We start from the raw sequence: 25,009 nt of genomic DNA, 5'->3' as shown, positions 1-25,009 counted from the left end.
CGCTGCGCGGGACGCCAGAAGGTGAGAATATCACGATTTTTTATTTTTTAAATTATTTTTAACATTATATCTTTTACTACTGGTGCCGCATAGGCCGCCTCAATAGTAAAAAGTTGGTCACACTTGTCAAACACTATGTATGACGAGTGTGACCAACCTGTCAATCACTTTCCAAGTGATGCTACAGATCGCCTGGAAAATGCTAGCATTCTACAAGCTGATTACACTTGCAAATCACTAGTTTTTCGCGGGAAATAGGAGGGACTTAAAATGCGGTTTTCTCGCATATTTGCCACGGAATGGAATTCAGGAATTCCCGTGGAAATTTCCACAGCAATTCCGTAACGTGTGCACATAGCCTTACATCCTACAGGATTATGGGGAAGAAAACAGTAGGTCTACCCAGAGGCCTGGGCTGTGTAGTGCTCTTAAAGAGAAAAGGCTTGGGCTGTGTTAAGAGAAGAGTCCTGGGCTGCGCTCTACTAGAGAAGAGGCCTTGGCTGTGCTGTGCTCTACTAGAGAAGAGGCCTGGGCTGTGCTGTGCTCTACTAGAGAAGAGGCCTGGGCTGTGCTCTGCTAGAGAAGAGGCATGGGCTGTGCTCTGCTAGAGAAGAGGCCTGGGCTGTGCTGTGCTCTACTAGAGAAGAGGCCTGGGCTGTGCTCTGCTAGAGAAGAGGCATGGGCTGTGCTGTGCTCTACTAGAGAAGAGGCCTGGGCTGCGCTGTGCTCTACTAGAGAAGAGGCCTGGGCTGTGCTCTGCTAGAGAAGAGGCATGGGCTGTGCTCTGCTAGAGAAGAGGCCTGGGCTGTGCTGTGCTCTACTAGAGAAGAGGCCTGGGCTGCGCTGTGCTCTACTAGAGAAGAGGCCTGGGCTGTGCTCTGCTAGAGAAGAGGCATGGGCTGTGCTCTGCTAGAGAAGAGGCCTGGGCTGTGCTGTGCTCTACTAGAGAAGAGGCCTGGGCTGTGCTCTGCTAGAGAAGAGGCATGGGCTGTGCTCTGCTAGAGAAGAGGCATGGGCTGTGCTGTGCTCTACTAGAGAAGAGGCCTGGGCTGTGCTCTGCTAGAGAAGAGGCATGGGCTGTGCTCTGCTAGAGAAGAGGCCTGGGCTGTGCTGTGCTCTACTAGAGAAGAGGCCTGGGCTGTGCTCTGCTAGAGAAGAGGCATGGGCTGTGCTCTGCTAGAGAAGAGGCATGGGCTGTGCTGTGCTCTACTAGAGAAGAGGCCTGGGCTGTGCTCTGCTAGAGAAGAGGCATGGGCTGTGCTCTACTAGAGAAGAGGCCTGGGCTGTGCTGTGCTCTACTAGAGAAGAGGCCTGGGTTGTGCTCTACTAGAGAAGACACCTGGACTGCGCTCTGTTAGAGAAGAGGCCTTGGTTGTGCTCTGCTAGAGAAGAGGCATGGGCTGTGCTGTGCTCTACTAGAGAAGAGGCCTGGACTGTGCTGTGCTCTACTAGAGAAGAGGCCTGGGTTGTGCTCTACTAGAGAAGAGGCCTGGGCTGCGCTCTGTTAGAGAAGAGGCCTTGGTTGTGCTCTACTAGAGAAGAGGCCTGGGCTGCGCTCTGCTAGAGAAGAGGCCTGGGCTGCGCTGTGCTCTACTAGAGAGGAGGCCTGGGCAGTGCTGTAGTCTAGAAGAGGATTGAGCTGTGCTGTGCTCTAATAGAGAAGAGGCCTGGGCTGTGCTGTGCTCTACTAGAGAAGAGGCCTGGGCTGTGCTGTGCTCTACTAGAGAAGAGACTTGGGCTGTGCCGTGCTCCACTAGAGAGGAGGCCTGAGCTGTGGTGTGTGCTACGTTTAGAGGCCTGGACTGTGCCGTGCTCTACTAGAGAAAAGGTCTAGGATGTGCTGTGCTCTACTAGAGAAGAGGCCTGAGCTGTGCCACGCTCTACTAGAGAAGAGGCCTGGGCTGTGCCGTGCTTTACTAGAGAAGAGGCCTGGGCTGTGTCATGCTCCACTAGAGAGGAGGCCTGAGCTGTGCTGTGCTCTACTAGAGAAGAGGCCTGGGCTGTGCCACGCTCTACTAGAGAAGAGGCCTGAGCTGTGCCGTTCTCTACTAGAGAAGAGGCCTGGGCTGTGCCGTGCTCTACTAGAGAAGAGAAAAATTGTGTCGGAGTAGAAAAAGTAAATTAATGTGCATGCAAAATGTAATTGCATATGAACACAAGACCTTTACACAGAGAAAACCAAAAACAAAACACAAAACAAATATCCTGGAATAAAAAAGTAAAAAATATATTGCAAAAATTGCCTGAAGGTAGTAATAACCCTAATTCTTATTATTACTACCTTCATGCAATTTTTGCAATATATTTTTTACTTTTTATTTTTCTCTACTAGAGAAGAGGCCTGGGCTGCGCTGTGCTCTACTAGAGAAGAGGCCTGGGCTGTGCTCTACTAGAGAAGAGGCCTGGGCTGGGCTGCGCTCTACTAGAGAAGAGGCCTAGGCTGTGCTCTACTAGAGAAGAGGCCTGGGCTGTGCTCTACTAGAGAAGAGCCCTGGGCTGCGCTCTACTAGAGAAGAGGCCTGGGCTGCGCTCTACTAGAGAAGAGGCCTGAGCTGCGCTGTGCTCTACTAGAGAAGAGGCCTGGAGTGTGATCTACTAGAGAAGAGGCCTGGGCTGCGCTCTACTAGAGAAGAGCCCTGGGCTGCGCTCTACTAGAGAAGAGGCCTAGGCTGCGCTCTACTGGAGAAGAGGCCTGGGCTGCGCTCTACTAGAGAAGAGGCCTGAGCTGCGCTCAACTAGAGAAGATGCCTGAGCTGCGCTGTGCTCTACTAGAGAAGAGGCCTAGGCTGTGATCTACTAGAGAAGAGGCCTGGGCTGTGCTCTACTAGAGAAGAGCCCTGGGCTGCGCTGTGCTCTACTAGAGAAGAGGCCTAGGCTGTGCTCTACTAGAGAAGAGGCCTGGGCTGGGCTGCGCTCTACTAGAGAAGAGGCCTAGGCTGTGCTCTACTAGAGAAGAGGCCTGGGCTGCGCTCTACTAGAGAAGAGGCCTGGGCTGTGATCTACTAGAGAAGAGGCCTGGGCTGCGCTCTACTAGAGAAGAGGCCTGGGCTGTGATCTACTAGAGAAGAGGCCTGGGCTGTGATCTACTAGAGAAGAGGCCTGGGCTGCGCTCTACTAGAGAAGAGCCCTGGGCTGCGCTCTACTAGAGAAGAGGCCTAGGCTGTGCTCTACTAGAGAAGAGACCTGGGCTGTGCTGTGCTCTACTAGAGAAGAGGCCTGGGCTGTGCTGTGCTCTGCTAGAGAAGAGGCCTGAGCTGTGCCGTTCTCTACTAGAGAAGAGGCCTGGGCTGTGCCGTGCTCTACTAGAGAAGAGAAAAATTGTGTCGGAGTAGAAAAAGTAAATTAATGTGCATGCAAAATGTAATTGCATATGAACACAAGACCTTTACACAGAGAAAACCAAAAACAAAACACAAAACAAATATCCTGGAATAAAAAAGTAAAAAATATATTGCAAAAATTGCCTGAAGGTAGTAATAACCCTAATTCTTATTATTACTACCTTCATGCAATTTTTGCAATATATTTTTTACTTTTTATTTTTCTCTACTAGAGAAGAGGCCTGGGCTGCGCTGTGCTCTACTAGAGAAGAGGCCTGGGCTGTGCTCTACTAGAGAAGAGGCATGGGCTGGGCTGCGCTCTACTAGAGAAGAGGCCTAGGCTGTGCTCTACTAGAGAAGAGGCTTGGGCTGTGCTCTACTAGAGAAGAGCCCTGGGCTGCGCTCTACTAGAGACGAGGCCTGGGCTGCGCTCTACTAGAGAAGAGGCCTGAGCTGCGCTGTGCTCTACTAGAGAAGAGGCCTGGGCTCTGATCTACTAGAGAAGAGGCCTGGGCTGCGCTCTACTAGAGAAGAGGCCTGAGCTGCGCTGTGCTCTACTAGAGAAGAGGCCTGGGCTGTGATCTACTAGAGAAGAGGCTTGGGCTGCGCTCTACTAGAGAAGAGCCCTGGGCTGCGCTCTACTAGAGAAGAGGCCTAGGCTGCGCTCTACTAGAGAAGAGGCCTGGGCTGCGCTCTACTAGAGAAGAGGCCTGAGCTGCGCTCAACTAGAGAAGAGGCCTGAGCTGCGCTGTGCTCTACTAGAGAAGAGGCCTAGGCTGTGCTCTACTAGAGAAGAGGCCTGGGCTGTGATCTACTAGAGAAGAGGCCTGGGCTGCGCTCTACTAGAGAAGAGCCCTGGGCTGCGCTGTGCTCTACTAGAGAAGAGGCCTAGGCTGTGCTCTACTAGAGAAGAGGCCTGGGCTGGGCTGCGCTCTACTAGAGAAGAGGCCTAGGCTGTGCTCTACTAGAGAAGAGGCCTGGGCTGCGCTCTACTAGAGAAGAGGCCTGGGCTGTGATCTACTAGAGAAGAGGCCTGGGCTGCGCTCTACTAGAGAAGAGCCCTGGGCTGCGCTCTACTAGAGAAGAGGCCTAGGCTGTGCTCTACTAGAGAAGAGGCCTGGGCTGTGATCTACTAGAGAAGAGGCCTGGGCTGCGCTCTACTAGAGAAGAGCCCTGGGCTGCGCTCTACTAGAGAAGAGGCCTAGGCTGCGCTCTACTAGAGAAGAGGCCTGGGCTGCGCTCTACTAGAGAAGAGGCCTGAGCTGCGCTGTGCTCTACTAGAGAAGAGGCCTAGGCTGTGCTCTACTAGAGAAGAGGCCTGGGCTGTGATCTACTAGAGAAGAGGCCTGGGCTGCGCTCTACTAGAGAAGAGGCCTGAGCTGCGCTGTGCTCTACTAGAGAAGAGGCCTAGGCTGTGCTCTACTAGAGAAGAGGCCTGGGCTGTGATCTACTAGAGAAGAGACCTAGACTGTGCTCTACTAGAGAAAAGGCCTGGGCTGCGCTGTGCTCTACTAGAGAAGAGGCATGGGCTGTGCTCTACTAGAGAAGAAGCCTGGGCTGCGCTCTACTAGAGAAGAGGCCTGGGCTGCGCTCTACTAGAGAAGAGGCCTGGGCTGTGCTCTACTAGAGAAGAGGCCTGAGCTGTATTGTGCTCTACTAGAGAAGAGGCCTGAGCTGTATTGTGCTCTACTAGAGAAGAGGCCTGGGCTGTGCTGTGCTCTACTAGAGAAGAGGCCTGGGCTGTGCTCTGCTAGAGAAGAGGCCTGAGCTGTATTGTGCTCTACTAGAGAAGAGGCCTGGGCTGTGCTGTGCTCTACTAGAGAAGAGGCCTAGGCTGTGCTATGTTCCGTGCCCGTTTTTGGGGTGTCTCAACCAATATTCCTGTATAACCCTTTTATTAATTTTTTATGCCATGCACAGCCGTTTCTAGAGAAGGAGAGAAATGTGGCTTCGATTTAGCGGGATTCAGACCTCTCTATAAAATGAGACATTTGTGAAAAGAAGGAAAAGAAAGAAAAAACTTTTCCACAGCGCAGACACTTTCTATTCCTGCTGTTCACAGCTGAGAGTTTGGTGCAATTGTATCCTGTCTGGACAATGATCAGATGACTGGACATTAGTTGGCCCATTTCTCAGCTCACTGGCTTCAACTGGTCTTATTTTCTCCCTCGCCTTCCGCCATCTCTGTTATGGCATTGATGGTGGAGGCGCCTTGGCTGCCCCGGCGCGGTAATCACTGCGGCTCGTGCGCCGTCCTCGCTCTGTATTGTTGGCCCCGGCTGTTGGATCAGCAACTTAGATGTATCTGAGTTGAAAGCTCAGGACTTCCTTGCTCTTCTTCCATGTGAGACTTTTAACTGCTTCTTTCAAAGTGGCACTCAGCGTCTGTTCAAAGGCCTGCATCTGGCGGGGGGTACGCGAGGAGTAAGGTGGTGCGGATACAAAGACGGGGACTTCATAGCCTGTGACACCGTGTCCTGCTCATCAATGAGTCCTATGGTCAAGAGTCCACCAGTAATTGGGCAGGAGGAGGGAGGTCTGATTGGTATTCGCCAAGCGTCACCCCCTCCTCACACACATCGCACCCCACAGGTTAGTCATATAGGGAAGCTTCATCTTCCTCCTCTCCTCACTGGTGGCTTTTCATCTGCCGGCCCACAAGACATCGAGCCGCAGTAATTGGTCCTTGGGGAAGCGGTCGGCTTCGGCTTTCATCACTTTGTATTGCACATACATGTCCGTATTCCTCCAGAGATAAAGAAACGTCTGAACACAGAGAACCGTCTGCTGCAAAAGCTGAGCACATACCTAATGTTTAATCTGCTCCATGTGCCCACCGGCCGCTAATAACACAAAACTGCCCCCCCCAACGGCCACCCATTGGGAACCCACAGAATATCACATCACGGCAGCCAGGTGGCAGAGACAGCGGCAGAAAGAAACAAAGATGGAAGCAAGCCCAAATCAAGCACAACCGGAGGAACAGAAAAAGTCATGAAGAAGGAAAGTGCAAGAAAGAGGAAAAGAAAAAGGGAAGAAACAGTAGCATAAAGCAAGGAGGAAGAAAATACAGTACAAGAGGAAGAAAAAGAGGAAGAAGATGAAAAGTAAGACAAAGAGGAAGAATACGAAGAATAGAAAAGAGGAAAAGGAAGGAGAGAAAGTGGTAAAATGAAGAGGTAAAATACCAAGAAGACGAAAAAGAAAATGAAGACGAGGAAAAGATATAATGAAGAGGAAGAGTACATAGAAGAGGAAAAAGAAATGGAATAATACAAAGAAAAAAATAGAAAAGAGGAAAACAAGAAAATTAAAGCATAGGGGAAGGATACGAAGAAGAGCAAAAAGAAAGTAAAGAAAAGGAAAACAAAAAAGGATTTTGATAGCAAGTACATGGATGAATATGAAGAAGAGGAAAACGAAAATGAAGGAGAGGAAAAAAGATAAAAAAAATAAGATGAATAGGAAGAATATGAGAAAGAGGTAAAATAAAGGAAGGAGAGGAAAAGATAAAACAAAGCGGAAAAATAGGAAGCAGAAAAAAAAGAAAAAGAGGAAAAGATAAAACAAAGAAGAAAAAGAAGAGGAAAAAGAAAAGGAAGAAGTAAACCAGAAAAATAAGATGACGAGGAAAAGTACTAGGAAGAGGAAAAAGAAAATGAAGAAGATGAAAAATGAGAATAGAAAGAAGAGGAAAAAGGAGATAAGGAAATAGAGGAAAAAAGAAGAAGAAAAAAAGATGACGTTGAAGAGAAAGAAAGATAAAAGGAGAAGAAAGATATGAAAAAAGCAGCTCAAGAAGGAGGACATAAATATGAATAAGGAAAATCAGTGGCAGAATGAGAAGACAAAGATGTGGAAGAAGAAGAGATGAGAAGGCAGTAAAGCTGAGGAAGGAGAAAACGTGTTTCAAAAGCCCCCAGGAGCGTAGAAGAAAACCAGTCCCTGTGTCCCTGGAGCAGACCACATGCTGGCGAGGGTCTACTCATCATTGTGTGCCCCCTGTGCTGTCCGCCCTCCTGAGTTGAGCCCCATCTACAGCGGGTACATCAGGAGGAGGCAGATTCAGCGACTGCTGGAAGTTCTGTGTGCTACAAAGACCAGGACATAAATGACAAAACCAGAATCATCTAATAAATGACAAAACAAGATTTATCTGATAAATGACAAAACCGGAATCATCTGATAAATGACAAAACCGGAATCATCCGATAAATGACAAAACCGGAATCATCCGATAAATGACAAAACCGGAATTATCTGATAAATGACAAAACTGGAATCATCTGATAAATGACCAAACCGGAATCATCCGATAAATGACCAAATCGGAATCATCCGATAAATGACAAAACAGGAATCATCCAATAAATAACAAAACCGGAATCATCCAATAAATGACAAAACCGGAATCATCCGATAAATGACAAAACCGGAATCATCCGATAAATGACAAAACCGGAATCATCCGATAAATGACAAAGCCGGAATCATCTGATAAATGACAAAACAGGAATCATCTCATAAATGACAAAACCAGAATCATCTGATAAATGACAAAACCGGAATCATCCGATAAATGACAAAGCCGGAATCATCCGATAAATGACAAAACCAGAATCATCTGATAAATGACAAAACCGGAGTCATTCAATAAATGACAAAACAAAATCATCGCATAAATGACAAAACCGGACTCATCAGATAAATGACAAAACCGGAATCATCCGATAAATGACAAAACCGGAATCATCTGATAAATGACAAAACCGGAATCATCTGATAAATGACAAAACCGGAGTCATTCAATAAATAACAAAACCAAAATCATCGCATAAATGGCAAAACCGGACTCATCAGATAAATGACAAAACCGGAATCATCTGATAAATGACAAAACCGGAATCATCCGATAAATGACAAAGCCGGAATCATCCGATAAATGACAAAAACAAAATCATTCAATAAATGACAAAACCGGAATAATCTAATAAGTAACAAAACAGGAATCATCTGATAAATGACAAAACCGGAATCATCTGATAAATGACAAAACCGGAATCATCGGCTAAATGACAAAACCGGAATCATCAGTTAAATGACAAAACGGAATCATCAGTTAAATGACAAAACTGGAATCATCCGATAAATGACAAAGCCGGAATCATCTGATAAATGACAAAACCGGAGTCATTCAATAAATTACAAAACCAAAATCATCGCATGAATGGCAAAACCGGACTCATCAGATAAATGACAAAACCGGAATCATCTGATAAATGACAAAACCGGAATCATCCGATAAATGACAAAGCCGGAATCATCCGATAAATGACAAAAACAAAATCATTCAATAAATGACAAAACCGGAATAATCTAATAAGTAACAAAACAGGAATCATCTGATAAATGACAAAACCGGAATCATCTGATAAATGACAAAACCGGAATCATCGGCTAAATGACAAAACCGGAATCATCAGTTAAATGACAAAACGGAATCATCAGTTAAATGACAAAACTGGAATCATCCGATAAATGACAAAGCCGGAATCATCCGATAAATGACAAAAACAAAATCATTCAATAAATGACAAAACCGGAATAATCTAATAAGTAACAAAACAGGAATCATCTGATAAATGACAAAACCGGAATCATCCAATAAATGACAAAACCGGAATCATCGGCTAAATGACGAAACCGGAATCATCGGTTAAATGACAAAACCGGAATCATCGGTTAAATGACAAAACTGGAATCATCCGATAAATGACAAAATCGGAATCATCTGATAAATGACAAAACCGGAATCATCCAATAACAGACAAAACCAAAGTCATCGCATAATTTACAAAACCAGACTCATCTGATAAATGAAAAAACCGGAATAATCTGATAAATGACAAAACCGAAATCATCTGATAAATGATAAAACCAGAATCATCTGAGAAATGACAAAACCGGAATCATCCTATAAATGACAAAACCAAAATCATCGCATAAATGACAAAACCGGAATCATCTGATAAATGACAAAACCGGACTTTTATGATAAATGACAAAACCGGAATAATCTGATAAATGACAAAACCGGAATCATCCGATAAATGACAAAACTGGAATCATCTGATAAATGACAAAACCGCAATCATCTGAAAAATGACAAAACAGGAATCATCTGATAAATGACAAAACCGGAATCATCAAATAAATAACAAAACCGGAATCATCCGATAAATGACAAAACCGGAGTCATCCAATAAATGACAAAACCAAAATCATCCCATAAATGACAAAACCGGAATCATCAGATAAATAACAAAACCGCAATCATCCGATAAATGACAAAACAGGAATCATCCGATAAATGACAAAACAGGAATCATCTGATAAATGACAAAACCGGAATCACCCCATAAATGACAAAACCGGAATCATCTGATAAATGACAAAACCGGAATCATCCGATAAATGACCAAACCGGAATCATCTGATAAATGACAAAACCAGAATCATCCGATAAATGAAAAAACAGGAATCATCCGATAAATGACAAAGCCGGAATCATCCGATAAATGACAAAACCAGAATCATCCGATAAATGACAAAACCGGAATCATCCGATAAATGACAAAACCGGAATCATCCGATAAATGACAAAGCTGGAATCATCTGATAAATGACAAAACAGGAATCATCTCATAAATGACAAAACCAGAATCATCTGATAAATGACAAAACCGGAATCATCCGATAAATGACAAAGCCGGAATCATCCGATAAATGACAAAACCAGAATCATCTGATAAATGACAAAACCGGAGTCATTCAATAAATGACAAAACCAAAATCATCGTATAAATGACAAAACCGGACTCATCAGATAAATGACAAAACCGGAATCATCCGATAAATGACAAAGCCGGAATCATCTGATAAATGACAAAACCGGAATCATCTGATAAATGACAAAACCGGAGTCATCTGATAAATGACAAAACCAAAATCATCGCATAAATGGCAAAACCGGACTCATCAGATAAATGACAAAACCGGAATCATTTGATAAATGACAAAACCGGAATCATCCGATAAATGACAAAGCCGGAATCATCCGATAAATGACAAAAACAAAATCATTCAATAAATGACAAAACCGGAATAATCTAATAAGTAACAAAACAGGAATCATCTGATAAATGACAAAACCGGAATCATCTGATAAATGACAAAACCGGAATCATCGGCTAAATGACAAAACCGGAATCATCGGTTAAATGACAAAACGGAATCATCAGTTAAATGACAAAACTGGAATCATCCGATAAATGACAAAGCCGGAATCATCCGATAAATGACAAAAACAAAATCATTCAATAAATGACAAAACCGGAATAATCTAATAAGTAACAAAACAGGAATCATCTGATAAATGACAAAACCGGAATCATCCAATAAATGACAAAACCGGAATCATCGGCTAAATGACAAAACCGGAATCATCGGTTAAATGACAAAACCGGAATCATCGGTTAAATGACAAAACTGGAATCATCCGATAAATGACAAAATCGGAATCATCTGATAAATGACAAAACCGGAATCATCCAATAACTGACAAAACCAAAGTCATCGCATAATTTACATAACCAGACTCATCTGATAAATGACAAAACCGGAATAATCTGATAAATGACAAAACCGAAATCATCTGATAAATGATAAAACCGGAATCATCTGAGAAATGACAAAACCGGAATCATCCTATAAATGACAAAACCAAAATCATCGCATAAATGACAAAACCGGAATCATCTGATAAATGACAAAACCGGACTTTTATGATAAATGACAAAACCGGAATAATCTGATAAATGACAAAACCGGAATCATCCGATAAATGACAAAACTGGAATCATCTGATAAATGACAAAACCGCAATCATCTGATAAATGACAAAACAGGAATCATCTGATAAATGACAAAACCGGAATCATCAAATAAATAACAAAACCGGAATCATCCGATAAATGACAAAACCGGAGTCATCCAATAAATGACAAAACCAAAATCATCCCATAAATGACAAAACCGGAATCATCAGATAAATAACAAAACCGCAATCATCCGATAAATGACAAAACAGGAATCATCCGATAAATGACAAAACAGGAATCATCTGATAAATGACAAAACCGGAATCACCCCATAAATGACAAAACCGGAATCATCTGATAAATGACAAAACCGGAATCATCCGATAAATGACCAAACCGGAATCATCTGATAAATGACAAAACCAGAATCATCCGATAAATGAAAAAACAGGAATCATCCGATAAATGACTGTGGAGAAACGGGGAGGGGGTCAGTGGGCACCCAAGTCCACTAGCCGGAACCACATGGACTAGGGATCGTCCCGCCTTCCTGTTAACGTGGGCATAATGCTACTCAGACAATGCAGGGTGAGGGTAACACAGTGTGGAAATGCTTTATTGAACCACAAAACAGGCGGATAACTCATAGAACAGTCCCAGCACAGGACTCAAGATGATGCAAACTACAGAGTCTCACCCTTCTGCTGACTGGCCGGGATAATGGCAGATGTTACGTCAGAGCTCCCAGGGTGGCTATTACACCTGTGGTACAAACACAGAGAGGAGGTAACGAGAAGCTTAGGGAGATGACAGTCCATAGAATCCATACGAGGTCCAAAGCCAGTTGATACGAGAGTCACCACCTGACTTCTCCGAACATCTCCCTGGAGCCAGATGACCAGCGGGTCCCAATCCTGGCTTTCTCCAAACATATCCATGGTTCAGTGATGGTCAATGGAGCAGATCTATGTCCTTCCAACCAGAGCTGAAAACCCCTAGGTTGTTTCCTATAGTATGATAGATCCGTGTCCCTCGTGATGGTGCCATGGTGAATTGGCTGCAGTCCTGTCTCTCGTCCGTTGGGTGTTTTGCAGATTGTCCGGCTGTGTCGCTCTCTCTCTTTCAGTCTGTCTGACTCTCTTTATACAGAGGCATGTAACCTATTTTTAGATTTACCCAGTGTCCTTCAGTCCACCCTCACAGATAACGAGAAGAATGGTGACCACCAAGTTGCCTTGTTTGATTATGTAATCTATTTGCACAGATTTTCCTCCTCTGTTTTAAAAATCAACAAACTATCTGGGCTAGACAATGTATAATTAGCATATCAGTAACATCACTAGTCATCTAGGACAAGAGCACACTATCTTATATCAAATATCAGCTAGCAAGTCAATATTCCAGGCTCATACAAATAAAAGTCTGCTTTTTTGACCAACCAGAAATGAACACTTTAATTCAAAAGCCAATATACAGATAGAAAGTCAATTCTTCTTGGTTTGCTAAACATAGTCGTCTGGGTATTTGAGATATAATCTGGTTTCTTCACAATCACAAAACCGTATCATCCAATAAATGACAAAACCAGAATCATCGTGTAAATGACAAAACCCAAATCATCAAAAAGTGACAAAACCAGAATCATCTGTGGCGCCCCCAGGAGTATGGCCACCACAGTGGCTTTGCCTTCCTCCCGGGAGGGTGAGGTCATGCTTGGAAGCAGTGAAGGGTCTCTCTCGCAGTCAACCTATACATGCAACACAGTTCCACTCCAGGCCAGCAGGGGGAACTCTGAACCAGGATTAAGTCGAGGAGTGCTCTCTGAGGGCCAAGAGGGAGGAGTGGTCAGTTAGTGTGAGGAGGTCCACGTGTGCAGACGTGTGGAGAGAAGCTGGAGGTTGAGCTGAGGAAGGAGAGCTCCCTCACAGTGAGAGCGCATGAACTGGAGCCTGGTCTCCACGGTTGTACGGATACTAACGGTCCTGCAACAGACACCAGAGGAGTAGGAGGCTGTAAATGCCCTACCCCCATCTAAGACTCAGAGGCACAACATCACGGAGTGAGCCAGGAGAGGAATAGCGGCTACAGCTGTCTGCCATATGAGGAGTGATAGTAGAAGAGAATTAGGATGAACTTCAGTGTAACTCAGTACTTGGAGTACTTCACTCAAATAAGCGCTAGTAAGGAGACTGCACAGCCCGTCTGCTGAGAGAGAATCCCTGAGCTGCTTCCAGGCTAGCCTGCTTCGGTACCATCTGTAATCAGGACCCTGGACTGCAGTTATCAAGTAAAGGTACAGAAATTGCACCCCGCTGTGTCTTGTCTGCTTCCTACCCTTCCGACACTGCTACATCCCCGTGCCAACCACATCTACACTGCCCTGGGACTACAGCTCCACCTGTGGGGAGCTTTTACATCTTTGCTTCACCATACCATCAGTCCCAGCGTATCTGCATGCAGCATCGGCTTAACACCTCCCTTGCCAAACACCACAGGTGGCGTCACAAACTATTCCATTAACTACATTCCACCATTTCAATTCCCCCATTACTTGGGCGCCCAGGGCCACAGTCCGGGTCACTGCTGCTGTGACACATCCCGCTGACACCGGCCCGGTACCGAGTACCCCACAGCCCTGGGAGGGCGACCCACATCCGATAAATGACAAAACACACAATGTAACAGCACAATAGTGACTGCAGCTCTGGAGGATAAGACATGATGTAACAGCAGAATAGTGAGTGCAGCTCTGGAGGTGACTGGAGGATAGAGCACGCCCAGGAAGAGGAGGAGCATCTGTGCTGAGCATCTGCAGGCTAGGGCCTTGCTAAGCTCCTGGGAAGGGAGGTTTTTTCCTGCAAGGACTTTCCATCTGCCCCCTTCCCAGGAAAGAGGACTTTCCCTGGGACTGAGCGCCGGGGCTGTGCCCCTGGCTCCCACCCTCCGGCAAGCCAGCTGGGGGTGGGGGGCCTCAGCACCATCCGGAGGCCAGGGTGCAGCCAGCCAGTCCCAGGGAGATGGGGAAGAGACAGAGCCAGGAGAGAGGGGGTCGCAGGACCCAGGAGCCCCGGGACACCGGGCCCCCCGAAGCTGGTACCGTGGTGGCTCCTCCTCCCGGAGGAGTGGCGGCCCAGAGCAGAGGTGCAGTGGCAGAGCCCCCCAACATCTGGGGCTCCAGAGCTGAGGGAGAGCCATCTACCATCTACGCCTCCCGCATCCATGCGCACCTCTGCGAATATGAGGAGGCCGCCAAACAGCTGAGAAAACTCCGGGAGGAGTTAAGGGAAGCACGAGCGGTGGCTAAGAACCGTCTCCCCGCCTCGAGACGAGCTGAGGTCTCCGCCACGGTGGAGAGGCTGAAGGGGGCTATCAGGGCCTTGGAGGAGATACGGGCGGCTATCCTGAGTGGGAGCGGCCCCTTTGCAGAGAAACTGAAAAACGATGACCGGTTTAGAGCCATGACCGGAGGGTCTCCTGGGGGGTCGGGAGGCCCCTGCCAGGTGGAGGGCCAAGAGGAGGAGGAGGATGGCAGAACATCTACGCCTGCCCCACCTGAAGGCCTGGTGAGCAACAACACCCAGGTAACATGCAGCGGGGTTGCCCCTGAGCAAGTGGCTCTCCCACCGGACTCCAGTTACTCGGAGGAAAGTGGGGGCGAGGGGGAGGCTGGTGGGAGTGGGGACAGTAGTAGTGAGGGGGGCTGCCTCGTCCTACAACAGGTGAGGCAGATCGAGTCCCCAGAGCGGTTTGGCACACTGCTCTTTGGGGATGAGGTCGGCCCTGAGGACGGGGCAACCGGAAGGAGGAAAAAGAAAAAAAACAAGCGCAAGCCAAAAAACACCGTGGCTGACAAACTTATGTTTGTCCCTCTTTCCGGGGCCCCTCTGTCCCGCTGTATGGAACCCGCTGCCCACCCCGGCTCGGGCCCTGTGGTGGGTCCGCAGCGGGGGCGCGGGGAGAGTGATGTGTGCCTGGACCTTACCGTCACATCTGGTGGTGGCGGTGAGGGTTCAGGCAGCGACATGGAGGTCGGTGCTGGTGCCAGTGGTGTAACAGCCGCTGGCGGTATTGGCAGTAGTGGTGTCCGGGCTCAGTCCCCGGTGGCAGGGGGGGCTGGCCTGGCGCTCAGCACGGGTACAGCCAGGACCGCACCTCCGGCGGTGAGTGCTGGGGTCTCTGGATCCCCCACGCACGGGTCCGTTAAGTCTGGTCCACTTATGGGGGTCCAGAGACCTAGAAAGGGCGTGGAGGCTGCTGTGAAGCAGCAGCTAAAAAAATGCAAGGGGCTGGTAGCTCCTCTGACGGCGCCCGTGGCAGGAGCGGGGTCCCCGGCGCGTAGACCCAAAAAGGGGTCCGTGCTGGGGGCACCTCCGCCGCTGGGCGACGAGGGGGAGTGGCCAGCCCTGCCAACATCAAGTGGTGGGTTCAGGGGCGCAGTGACAGTCCGTGGGGGGGGGCGTGGCCTCCCCGAGTGTTGCCCAGCCTGCAAAGGCTGTGGCATTCGGGGGGGGTGTGTCCTCCTCGGCCGCTGTCCCGCCCGCTGTGCCCACGTCACCTGGGGAGGGCGTAGCCTCGCAAGGGGTCACTGCTCTGCCCGGGGTGGCTGCGGCCGGCGGGGGGGCGTGGCCTTGGCGGGCCCACTGCCTCCTGTCCTGCCTACCCCCTCAAGCAGCATAGTGCCCCCAAAAGTCGGTATGGAGTTGTCGGGGTCCCCAGCCCGCTTACCTCCATCTGGTGGTGCGGGGGCTCTGGCGCTCCTTGGGAAGCCGGCGGGGGCGAACAGCAGAGGGCAGGGTGCGGTGGCAGTGGCCGTCCCTGTCCTCAGTGCAAAGACACCGCAAAAAGAAAAAAAAGTGGAGCCAGAGAACCCAGGAGCTGCTGCTGCTCCCAGGCTCGGGCAGGGCGTACTGAGTGCGCTCTGCTCGGAGGTATTTAAAGGGGCAGCGGCACTCTTGGACAAGAGTTGGAGCAGTGCCAGCAGCTCCAAGGAGCAGAGCACTGGCCAGTCAGGGCCCCCAGCAGGCAGGCAGGGGTACTGCAACACCAAGTCTGCTAATGTAAATAGTGGTCTATCTGGAAGTGAGAGTGGGAGTGAGATAGGAGATATTTTTGAAGAGCTGTTTGAGGACATAAATGGTGATGTGAGCGATATGGATGAGGGAGTGAGTGCGAGTGTGAATGTGGCAGTAAATGCTGGAGTGAGTGCCAGAGCGAGTGGAAATAATAAAAGAGTGAACGGGAGAATGAATGAGGGTGCTGGCACAAGTGGTGGTAGTGGTGGGAGGGCTGGCCCGTCTGCCCCCCCAGCCGCGAGGCCCCAACGTAATTATGCGGGGGTCGCGGCTGGGGGTCGGGGTGGTTCCGGGGGGGTCTCCTCGCCTCTGGGCTCCGGGGACGGCGGTTTGCACCGCCGTTTCCTGGAGGCCCTCCAGAGGGGAGAAAGATCGATCATGGTAGAGGGGAGGACAGTGGACCTGTCTTTCTGGATAGAGAGACATGGCCTAGCAGCCTTCCAAAATCAAAGGGAGGGAGGGACTGTTTGGTCTCTCCCCACAGCCGGGCAGGGGCCGCCAAGAAGGAATGTGGTCCGTCTTAGGTGGGGGGGCAGTGAAGCTTGTCCACCTAGGAGCAAGGTGGTGGAGCTCCTCCTTAAGATGGGCTTCGGGGCGAATGACATCTTTGCCCTGATACACCCTTCGGCGTCCCGCTTCTTCGACGTCAGCTTCGTGCGGCCAGAGGGGCTTGAGCTCTTCTGGTCAAACTACGAGCTGGTGCGAGAAGAGCCCGGATGGCGAGACTTCGTGGCTCAAGCGGTGTCTCGCCAAAATTCCGTCAAGCGAGTGACCGTGGTTACATGTAACGAGTCACTCGCAGGCGTGGACATCATGACGTGGCTTTCCCGTTACGGGGAGGTCACCGAGGTCCCAAAAAAGAACAGGGATGAGTTTGGCATCTGGTCGGGGGGCTGGACCTTCATGGTCAAATTGAAGGTTTCCGGCGGCACGGTCACCCACATCCCTTCCTCGGCGTTCCTGGGAAGGGACAGGATCCTGGTCTTCTACCAGGGGCAACCGAAGGTCTGCCACAAGTGCGGCGACCCCACTCACTTCAGCGCCAACTGCAAGGTGCAGAAGTGCGCGTTGTGTGGTGGGGTAGGTCACCTGGCTGCCTTGTGCAAAGACATTCGGTGCCACCTGTGTGGTGACCTGGGTCACCCTCTCAGCCGCTGCCCTCGCTCTTTCTCTAATGCCGCCACAGGCCCGGTGGGGGGAGACCGCGGGGGGGCAACCCCCGGTGGCGCTGCTTCTGCTGTGGCAGGTGGTGGCGAAGGGGGAAGGGCTGAGGGGCCAGTGAGGAAGGGCAATGCTGCAAGGGGCCCCGCGTACCAGCGGAGGCAGGAAAAGCGCCAGGGAGGTAAGGGACAGGTGGAGCCTCGGGCAACCGGGGTGATGCCTGCTCCTCCCTCCAGGCCCGTGGCCAAAGCCTATGAGGCCCTGGGGGAGAGTGCGGTGAGTGAGGAGATCAGGAGGATGGAGAGAGAGGAGAAAGCGGCTGACTCGGACGGGTCCTCACAGTATGAAAGTGTTGATGAGGATGTCCAAGAGCAGCCTACAGCACCAGGTGGCAAAACCAGGCGTGCCAAGCGCAAAGCGGTGGGGAGGAAGGCTGACAAGCCTTCAAAGTCCCCCCCGCCCCCGACCACAAGGGTGCATACGGAAGGGCCTGCTGACCCCCCTCTGATCAGACTCTCCAACCGGTTCAGCGCCCTCGGGGGTTCAGATGATGAACCGCAAGACGAGGGTACTGGGCCGGGGGCAAAACCGGAGGGTCCTTCAGGGGATGGCGGAGTCCGTCCCTCAGGGGGCATTGCTCCTCCTGAGGGGGGGACAGACCTGGAACCCGGGGGCGAGGACACCGGGGGGGGTGGGATGGACACGTCGGGAGCTTCCCTGAAAAGGAAGGTGTCTGACCCCTCCCCAGGAGGAGGTAATAGCGGGGTAGGGAAGAAATTGGCCATCCAACTCGATCACCCATGATGGCTGAACTCGCCCCGTTGACGCTGGCGTCTATTAATGTCGCCAGCATTAAGTCAGATGCGGCTCGCTTCACGGCCTTTGATTTTTTCTCCCGGATTGAGGCAGAAATTTTATTCTTGCAAGAGACCAGACTAACAGACATGGGGGCCATCTATAAAGCACGGAGGGAGTGGAGGTGCGGGCCCTCATACTGGTCTCTTGCGGCCGAGCCGTATAGCGGGGTGGCAGTCCTTTTTAAGACTGCAGCAGTTGAATGCCGACGGGTTACTGAGTTGGAAATGGGGAGGTGCCTGATCCTAGATGTCTTCATGAGGGGACAAGAGCTCCGGCTCATCAACATCTACGGCCCGCAGTCCAAGTGGGACCGCAAATGTCTCTTCCTGAGGATCAAGCCCTTTCTTTTTACGAGCCGACAGGTGGTCTTCGGTGGGGACTTCAACACCATTACGAGGTCCCGTGACCGGGGGGGTCCCGGAGATCGCCTGGCTTATGATAGCGTCGCGTTGAATAGCATAGCCAGTGAAGCTCGCCTGGTGGATGCCCACATCCGGCACACCCCAGGTCACGGAGGTTTCACCTACCATAGGGGTAGCTGTAGGTCTAGAATAGACAGGTTTTTTTTGAAGGAGGACGCCATCTTTTCTGCTGTGTCCGCCGTTGAGGTGGAGTTCTCCGATCACTGTCTAATTTTCTTTTCTCTGAATGTTGCAGAGACTCCTCGGATGGGAAGAGGGCTGTGGAAGCTCAATTCGTCCCTGCTGGAAGAAGCGGAGGTGAGACAATCCTTCGAGGATTTTCTTCAGAGCCAGGTACCGCTGTTGGATCTCTGTAGTAGTAAGTCAGAGTGGTGGGAGATCTTCAAAAAGCGGGTGGCGGGGTTCTTCCGTCAGCTCTCGAGCCTCAGGAGTCTGAACAGGCACCGCTTGTACCAGGCTCTGGGGAGGAAACTCGAGCAGCTTGTCTCGACTGGAGGTGACCGAGAGGAAATCTCCAGAGTGAAATCTTTGCTCAAGAGGTGTCAGTATGATAGGCACACATCCTTGGTTTTTGAGAGGGACTTCGGGAAGTACCGCTCGCCCGACCCTTACAGAAACTGTAAGATGTCAGTGAATTGTAAGATGGTGACAGGACTGATCGACAGTACGGGGTCCCTGAACAGATCCAAATCAGGGATCCTGGAGGTAGTCAGATCCTTCTACTCACACCTCTTGGAAAAGAAGTATCTGGATCGGGACAGGATGTCGGCTTTCCTGGCTGAAGCCATCCCTGAGCCAGGGGGTGACCCCTCTCTTGGTGTTTTGGCAGAAGAAATCAGGGAAGAGGAAGTGAGACTGGCCATTGATGGGCTTCGGCTCAAGAAATCGCCAGGTCCGGATGGCTTAACATCTGAGTTCTATAAGACTTTTAGGGACTCCTTGGTCCCCCTCTTGACAGGGGTCTTTAATGAGTGTCTCTCCTCGGGCACTCTTCCCGGCTCAATGAGGAAGTCAGCCCTCATTATTCTGTCAAAGGGTAAGGATCCGTCCCGAATCGAGAACTGGCGTCCCATAGCGCTTCTCGATACGGACCGGAAGGTTCTGGCCAAGGTGCTGTTTAATCGGCTGGTGAAGTTTGCACCCCGGCTCCTTTCAGGGGCCCAGTATTGCTCTGTTCCAGGCCGCAGTACTTTTAGTGCTGTGCTCGGTGTCCGAGAGGCAGTGGAGCAGGGTAGGGCAGGTCACTGGAAGGGGTACTTGCTGTCATTAGATCAAGCGAAAGCCTTTGACCGGGTCAACCACGAGTACCTCTGGTCCGTCCTTTTGAGGTATGGTCTGCCTGGGAGGTTTGTAAAATGGTTAGAGATCTTGTACCAAGGGGCTGAGACTTTTCCGCTGGTGAATGGTTGGTCAGGTCGTCCTTTTGAGGTGGGTTCTGGGGTCCGTCAGGGCTGTCCGCTGAGCCCGCTTTTATATGTGTTCGCGATCGATCCCTTCTTAAGGAGGGTAGATCGTGGACCGTTGGCGGGAGTCGGGATGGACCGGGCGGGCTCTGGCTCCTCTCTGAGGGTGGTGGCGTACGCCGATGATGTTTCCCTGTTCGTATCCTCGAGAGGGGAGGCGGACTGGGTCATGTCGGAGGTAGTGCGCTACTCGGAGGCATCCGGGTCCATGATCAACCGGGATAAGTGTGAAAGTCTCTGGCTGGGAGGGGGAGATCCTAGTTTTGATCTCCCGGACACCCTTCCAGGGCCCCAGGCCACCGCCAAAATTCTAGGCATCGAATTTGGCCCCGGGGACTACCCCCAGCAAAATTGGGAGGGCAGACTTAAGATCGCCGCCCAAAAGGTGGACCAATGGAAGGGTTGGTCTTTAACCCTGAGGGAAAGGGTTGCCCTGGCTAAAGGCTATCTGCTACCTTTATTGATATACCTGGGCAGTGTGTGCATCTTGCCGGAACCTCTCTGGACGCGGGTCTATAGCCTGTTCTTCCAATTGTTATGGGGGAATAGGCTTAACCTAATCAAGAGGGAGGTTACATACCGTACGAGGAGACTAGGCGGGTTGGGTATGGTCAACCCGGTGGTGTTTCTAGTAAACACCTTTCTTAAGACTAACATCTCCAACCTCTGGCTAGAGAGGGCTCCTCCGTGGGTAGTCTCCTGCAAGGGTTGGCTTTGGCCTTTCTTCCAGGAATGGGAGACAGGAGGGCGGGTGAAGGACCTACGCACACCTCATGGGCATCTCCCGGCTTATGCTACCCCGGTTCTGAAGGTGATCCGCCGGTGGGGTCTGGGAATGTGGGAAATCAGGACCATGTCGAGGCAGTGCCTTGACAGGAGGGTCCTGTTGACCCATTTCCAGAAGCCCCTGGCCCTTAAGGATTGCCCAGGCCGGGATCTGGAGGTCGGGCTGGGGCTTTTAAATTCTAAGCGGATCCCCATGAAGTTTTGGGACTTGACCTGGCGTTGCTTCCACGGGAGGCTGTATGTAAGGGACAACTTGAAGTGCAGGAACTCCGATGACCGGGGTTGCCCTCGTGAGGAGTGTGGCGACGTGCTGGAAAGCATGGAGCACTTCCTGCTTCATTGTCCCTTTAATGCAGAGGTTTACAACAGGGTGGGTGCCTCCATACGTTGGCCGCGGCTGGCGTCCCTCTCCTACGCTGAATGGGCCTATGGAGCGTTCAGATCCCTGGGTGGCCGGGACCCGTGCACTTTATTCCTAGTCAGTGCAGCGGTTAGGTTCCACACTTGGAATGCACGGTGCCTAGTTACGACGCGGAAAAAAACCCTCCCAAGGGATGAGGTGGTAGGAAACATCTAGGGTGACCTGGTGAAGGTCCGTTCTTTGGAGTTCGAAAGGTTGGGTGTGAGGAAGGCCTCTTGGCTTTGGAGAGGCCTCTCCTTTTAAAAACGCACTCAAGGGAGAGCTAGCTCCGTGTGAATGAGGGTAGGGATAGCATAAGTTTCACTGGGTGTGTTAGGGACAGAAGTAGGGGCAGATAGGGACAGGGAGGGACAGGCACTGAGGGACAGATAGAGAGTTAGTTATGATAAGTTAGGTAGAGTAGGGGCAGGTAGGGACAGATAGGGACAGGTTTCTTTTTTTTAGGGACAGAAGTAGGGACAGTCTTAGTTCTTGAGGGATAGGATGAATGTGTTAGTGAGGGATGGAGCCTCTAGGACCCCGTTTTCCTGGTGGTGGGCTGGTGCATGCCACCTTAGCTTTTTGTTTTAAAAACAGGACATATAATGGATATTGGGCTTACAGGTGCCAAACTTGGGCCTTGGGTATGTAAATGCTGTGTTTAGTTTGTATATTAATGCGTAAGTAGATGGGATGGTATTGAGAGTTTTGGAAAATGTCTTTTGGTTGTGCTTTGGTAAAAGGAAAAACATATAACACACGTTTTTTTTATTTTTTTTAGTTAGAATGTGTGGATGGGGTGTAGTCAGGTTGGGAGGGGGGTGCATGGGGGGTGGTGGATGGATGACCGGATGCCAAGAGCAACATGAAGGAGCAAAGGAGCAGGGCAGGAGAAGTAGACTCTACGGACCCTGGAAAGAGTTTTCGTGTGGAATCAAAAGGCCATAAACTTTCGTGGACCAGATTTTGCAGTGACAAGGCTACAAACTTGTAGGACCTGCGGTGCAAGGTGGTGGGAAAAAAAAGGCTGCGAACTTGTTGCCATGTGTGGGAGAGGGAAAAAAAAAAAAAAAAAAAAAAAATCTTTGCTGTGTAATAGGAGGTAAGGTTTGTCGGCCAAAGTGGCAGAGTTCTTGTTTTTTTCAAGGCGGAGGGCCAGGAAAGGGTTATTTTCGTTTGGTTTTTGTAAATAGTAAAATTGTAAATAGTAAACCAGTAAAATCGGTGAGGTGTGAATGGGGGTGAATGGAGTGAGAGTGGGGAGAGGGGTTTATGTTTCTTTGTATTCTCTTTTCAGTGGACTCCTGCTGGGGGACCCTAAGCTGCCGAGCTCAGTGGAGGACAAGGAAAGGATTTGGACTTTCAGTTGTTTGCGCATGTTTTGCACTTTTTATGTCTGTCTATGTTGGTTTTCTTTAGTTTATGTATTGTGGTTTGTTTCTGAGTGTAATTTTGATAATTTTGTAAAATAAAAGAGTTGGAGGATAAGACATGATGTAACAGCAGAATAGTGAGTGCAGCTCTGGGGGTGACTGAAGGATAAGATATGATGTGACAGCAGAATAGTGACTGGAGCTCTGGAGGTGACTAGAGGATAGGACATAAGGTAACAGCAGAATAGTGAGCGTAGCTCTGGAGGTGACTGCGTGTCAGGCACGTGACTCCCTGCAGCATAAGTATCACTGCAGCAAAAGTATTGTGAAGATGCAGTTATTACAACGGCTGAGAATTAACATCCACCTCCTCTCCTCTCTTCACACAGGTATGCTGCTGATCCACTCAACTTTCCTGCCTTATGTGTCTATATGAATTGTATATAATCCTACCCTGGTACAATCCCTGCTTGCTGTCATCTAGTGCAACCTTTCATTTAATGGTATATAACAGTGCCTACTGAATGTTTGCTAAATTTATTTGCTGCATTGAACTCAATACTTACTGCTGTATATCCATGTTGGGGCAATTAGAGATGTTATCAGGTGCAAGGTGTTACTAGCATATGGCTGTAGCCAGGCCCTGTGCCTTTGATTGTGCAACCTCCCCTGGTGTGCTAGGCAATTGGTAATTTATCCCAAATCAGTTCCCACAATCCCTCTCACCTGAGCCTCTACTCAGTCCTATATATTCAGATGCCTCCTAAGGGGTGCACGTGTGCGGGTCAGGCACGTGTGTCTCCCTGCAGCATAAGTATCATGAAGATGCAGTTATTACTACGGCAGGAGTCAGGACCCCACACTATGTACCTGTCTCTTTTGGGTATGTCTGCTAAGTAAGCACTTCTTTTTACTTGTATCTTGCTTTTCTATTCACCCTCCTACTCCTTCACCATGTTTACATTTGTCCTCACAGTGTTTGCTCCTTTAGTCCTCACTCTCCCCAAACCCCAGCACCCTCTAACCAAATAATCATCTCCCTTCCCTCTTTCCTCCCCACCTGACCTCCTCTGCTGAACTGCTCCTCAACCTCAGATCTGTCCGAATGAAACCTAAAACAAGCTGCCCACTCTCCTTCTCCCATCTGCTCTCCCTTTCTCTGCTTCTCCTCACTGCTGGTGAAATATCTCCCAATCCTGGACCCCCACAGCTCACACCCCCACTACTTCCCCTTCCTACTGCTCCCTATCTAATAAAAACTACCGCAATCTTTCCAACTTAAAACCTGTGCCATTGACACCCAACCCCCTGCTCCCTCTCTCGGGAGCACTTTGGAATGCCCGCTCCATCTGCAATAAGCTCCATGTGATTCATGACCTCTTTCTCTCTCACAATCTTGCCTTCCTCGGCCTCACAGAAACCTGGCTGACACCCTCTGACACCACCTCCTCTCCTGCGTTGTGTTACGGCGGCCTCCACTTTACCCACACTCCTCGCCCTGGCAACAGACACGGTGGAGGAGTGGGCCTTTCTCCTTTCTTCCAACTGCACCTTCAACCTAATCCCACCTCTTCCCTCCCTAATCCTCCCCTCTTTTGAAGTCCACTCTGTCCGCATCTACTCTCCCTCCCACCTCCAAGTGGCCTGCATATACCGACCTCCAGGCCAGACCACTGCCTTCATTGACCAGTTCTCTACCTGGCTCCTTCACTTTCTTTCCGCTGACATCCTCAATATCATCATGGGTGACTTCAACATCCCCACTGATACCCTCCAGTCAGCAGCCTCCAAACTCCTGTCCCTTACTTCATCCTTTGGACTTACTCAGTGGTCCACCTCAGCCACCCACACAGACGGACACACATTAGACCTGGTCTTCACCCGCCTCTGCTCTCTTTCTAACTTTACCACCTCCCCTCTCCCTCTCTCTGACCACCATCTAGTCACTTTCTCATCCCTGTCCTCCTCTCCTGTCACCCATGTCCAGCAACACGCACAACCCTGCAGAAACCTCCCACACCTAGACACCCACGCGCTCTCTGACTCTATTCTACCACTGGCACCCATATCCTCACTCCACGACACAGACACTACCACTGCTTTCTACAATGCCACTCTCACATCAGCTATTGACGCGGTCGCCCCTCTCGTTCATGGCAGAATGCGACGTACCAACAGACAACCCTGCCACAATAACACCACGAAAAAGCTCCGGCAAGTGTCCAGGATTGCAGAGCGGCGCCGGTAGAAAACAAATTCGCAAGACGAGGTACA

The sequence above is a fragment of the Dendrobates tinctorius genome, unplaced genomic scaffold (genome assembly GCF_039654945.1).
Source record: "Dendrobates tinctorius isolate UK_male_01 unplaced genomic scaffold, ASM3965494v1 ptg000464l, whole genome shotgun sequence".
NCBI classification, from domain to species: Eukaryota; Metazoa; Chordata; class Amphibia; order Anura; family Dendrobatidae; genus Dendrobates; species Dendrobates tinctorius.
Note: the sequence above shows the minus strand (reverse complement) of the source record.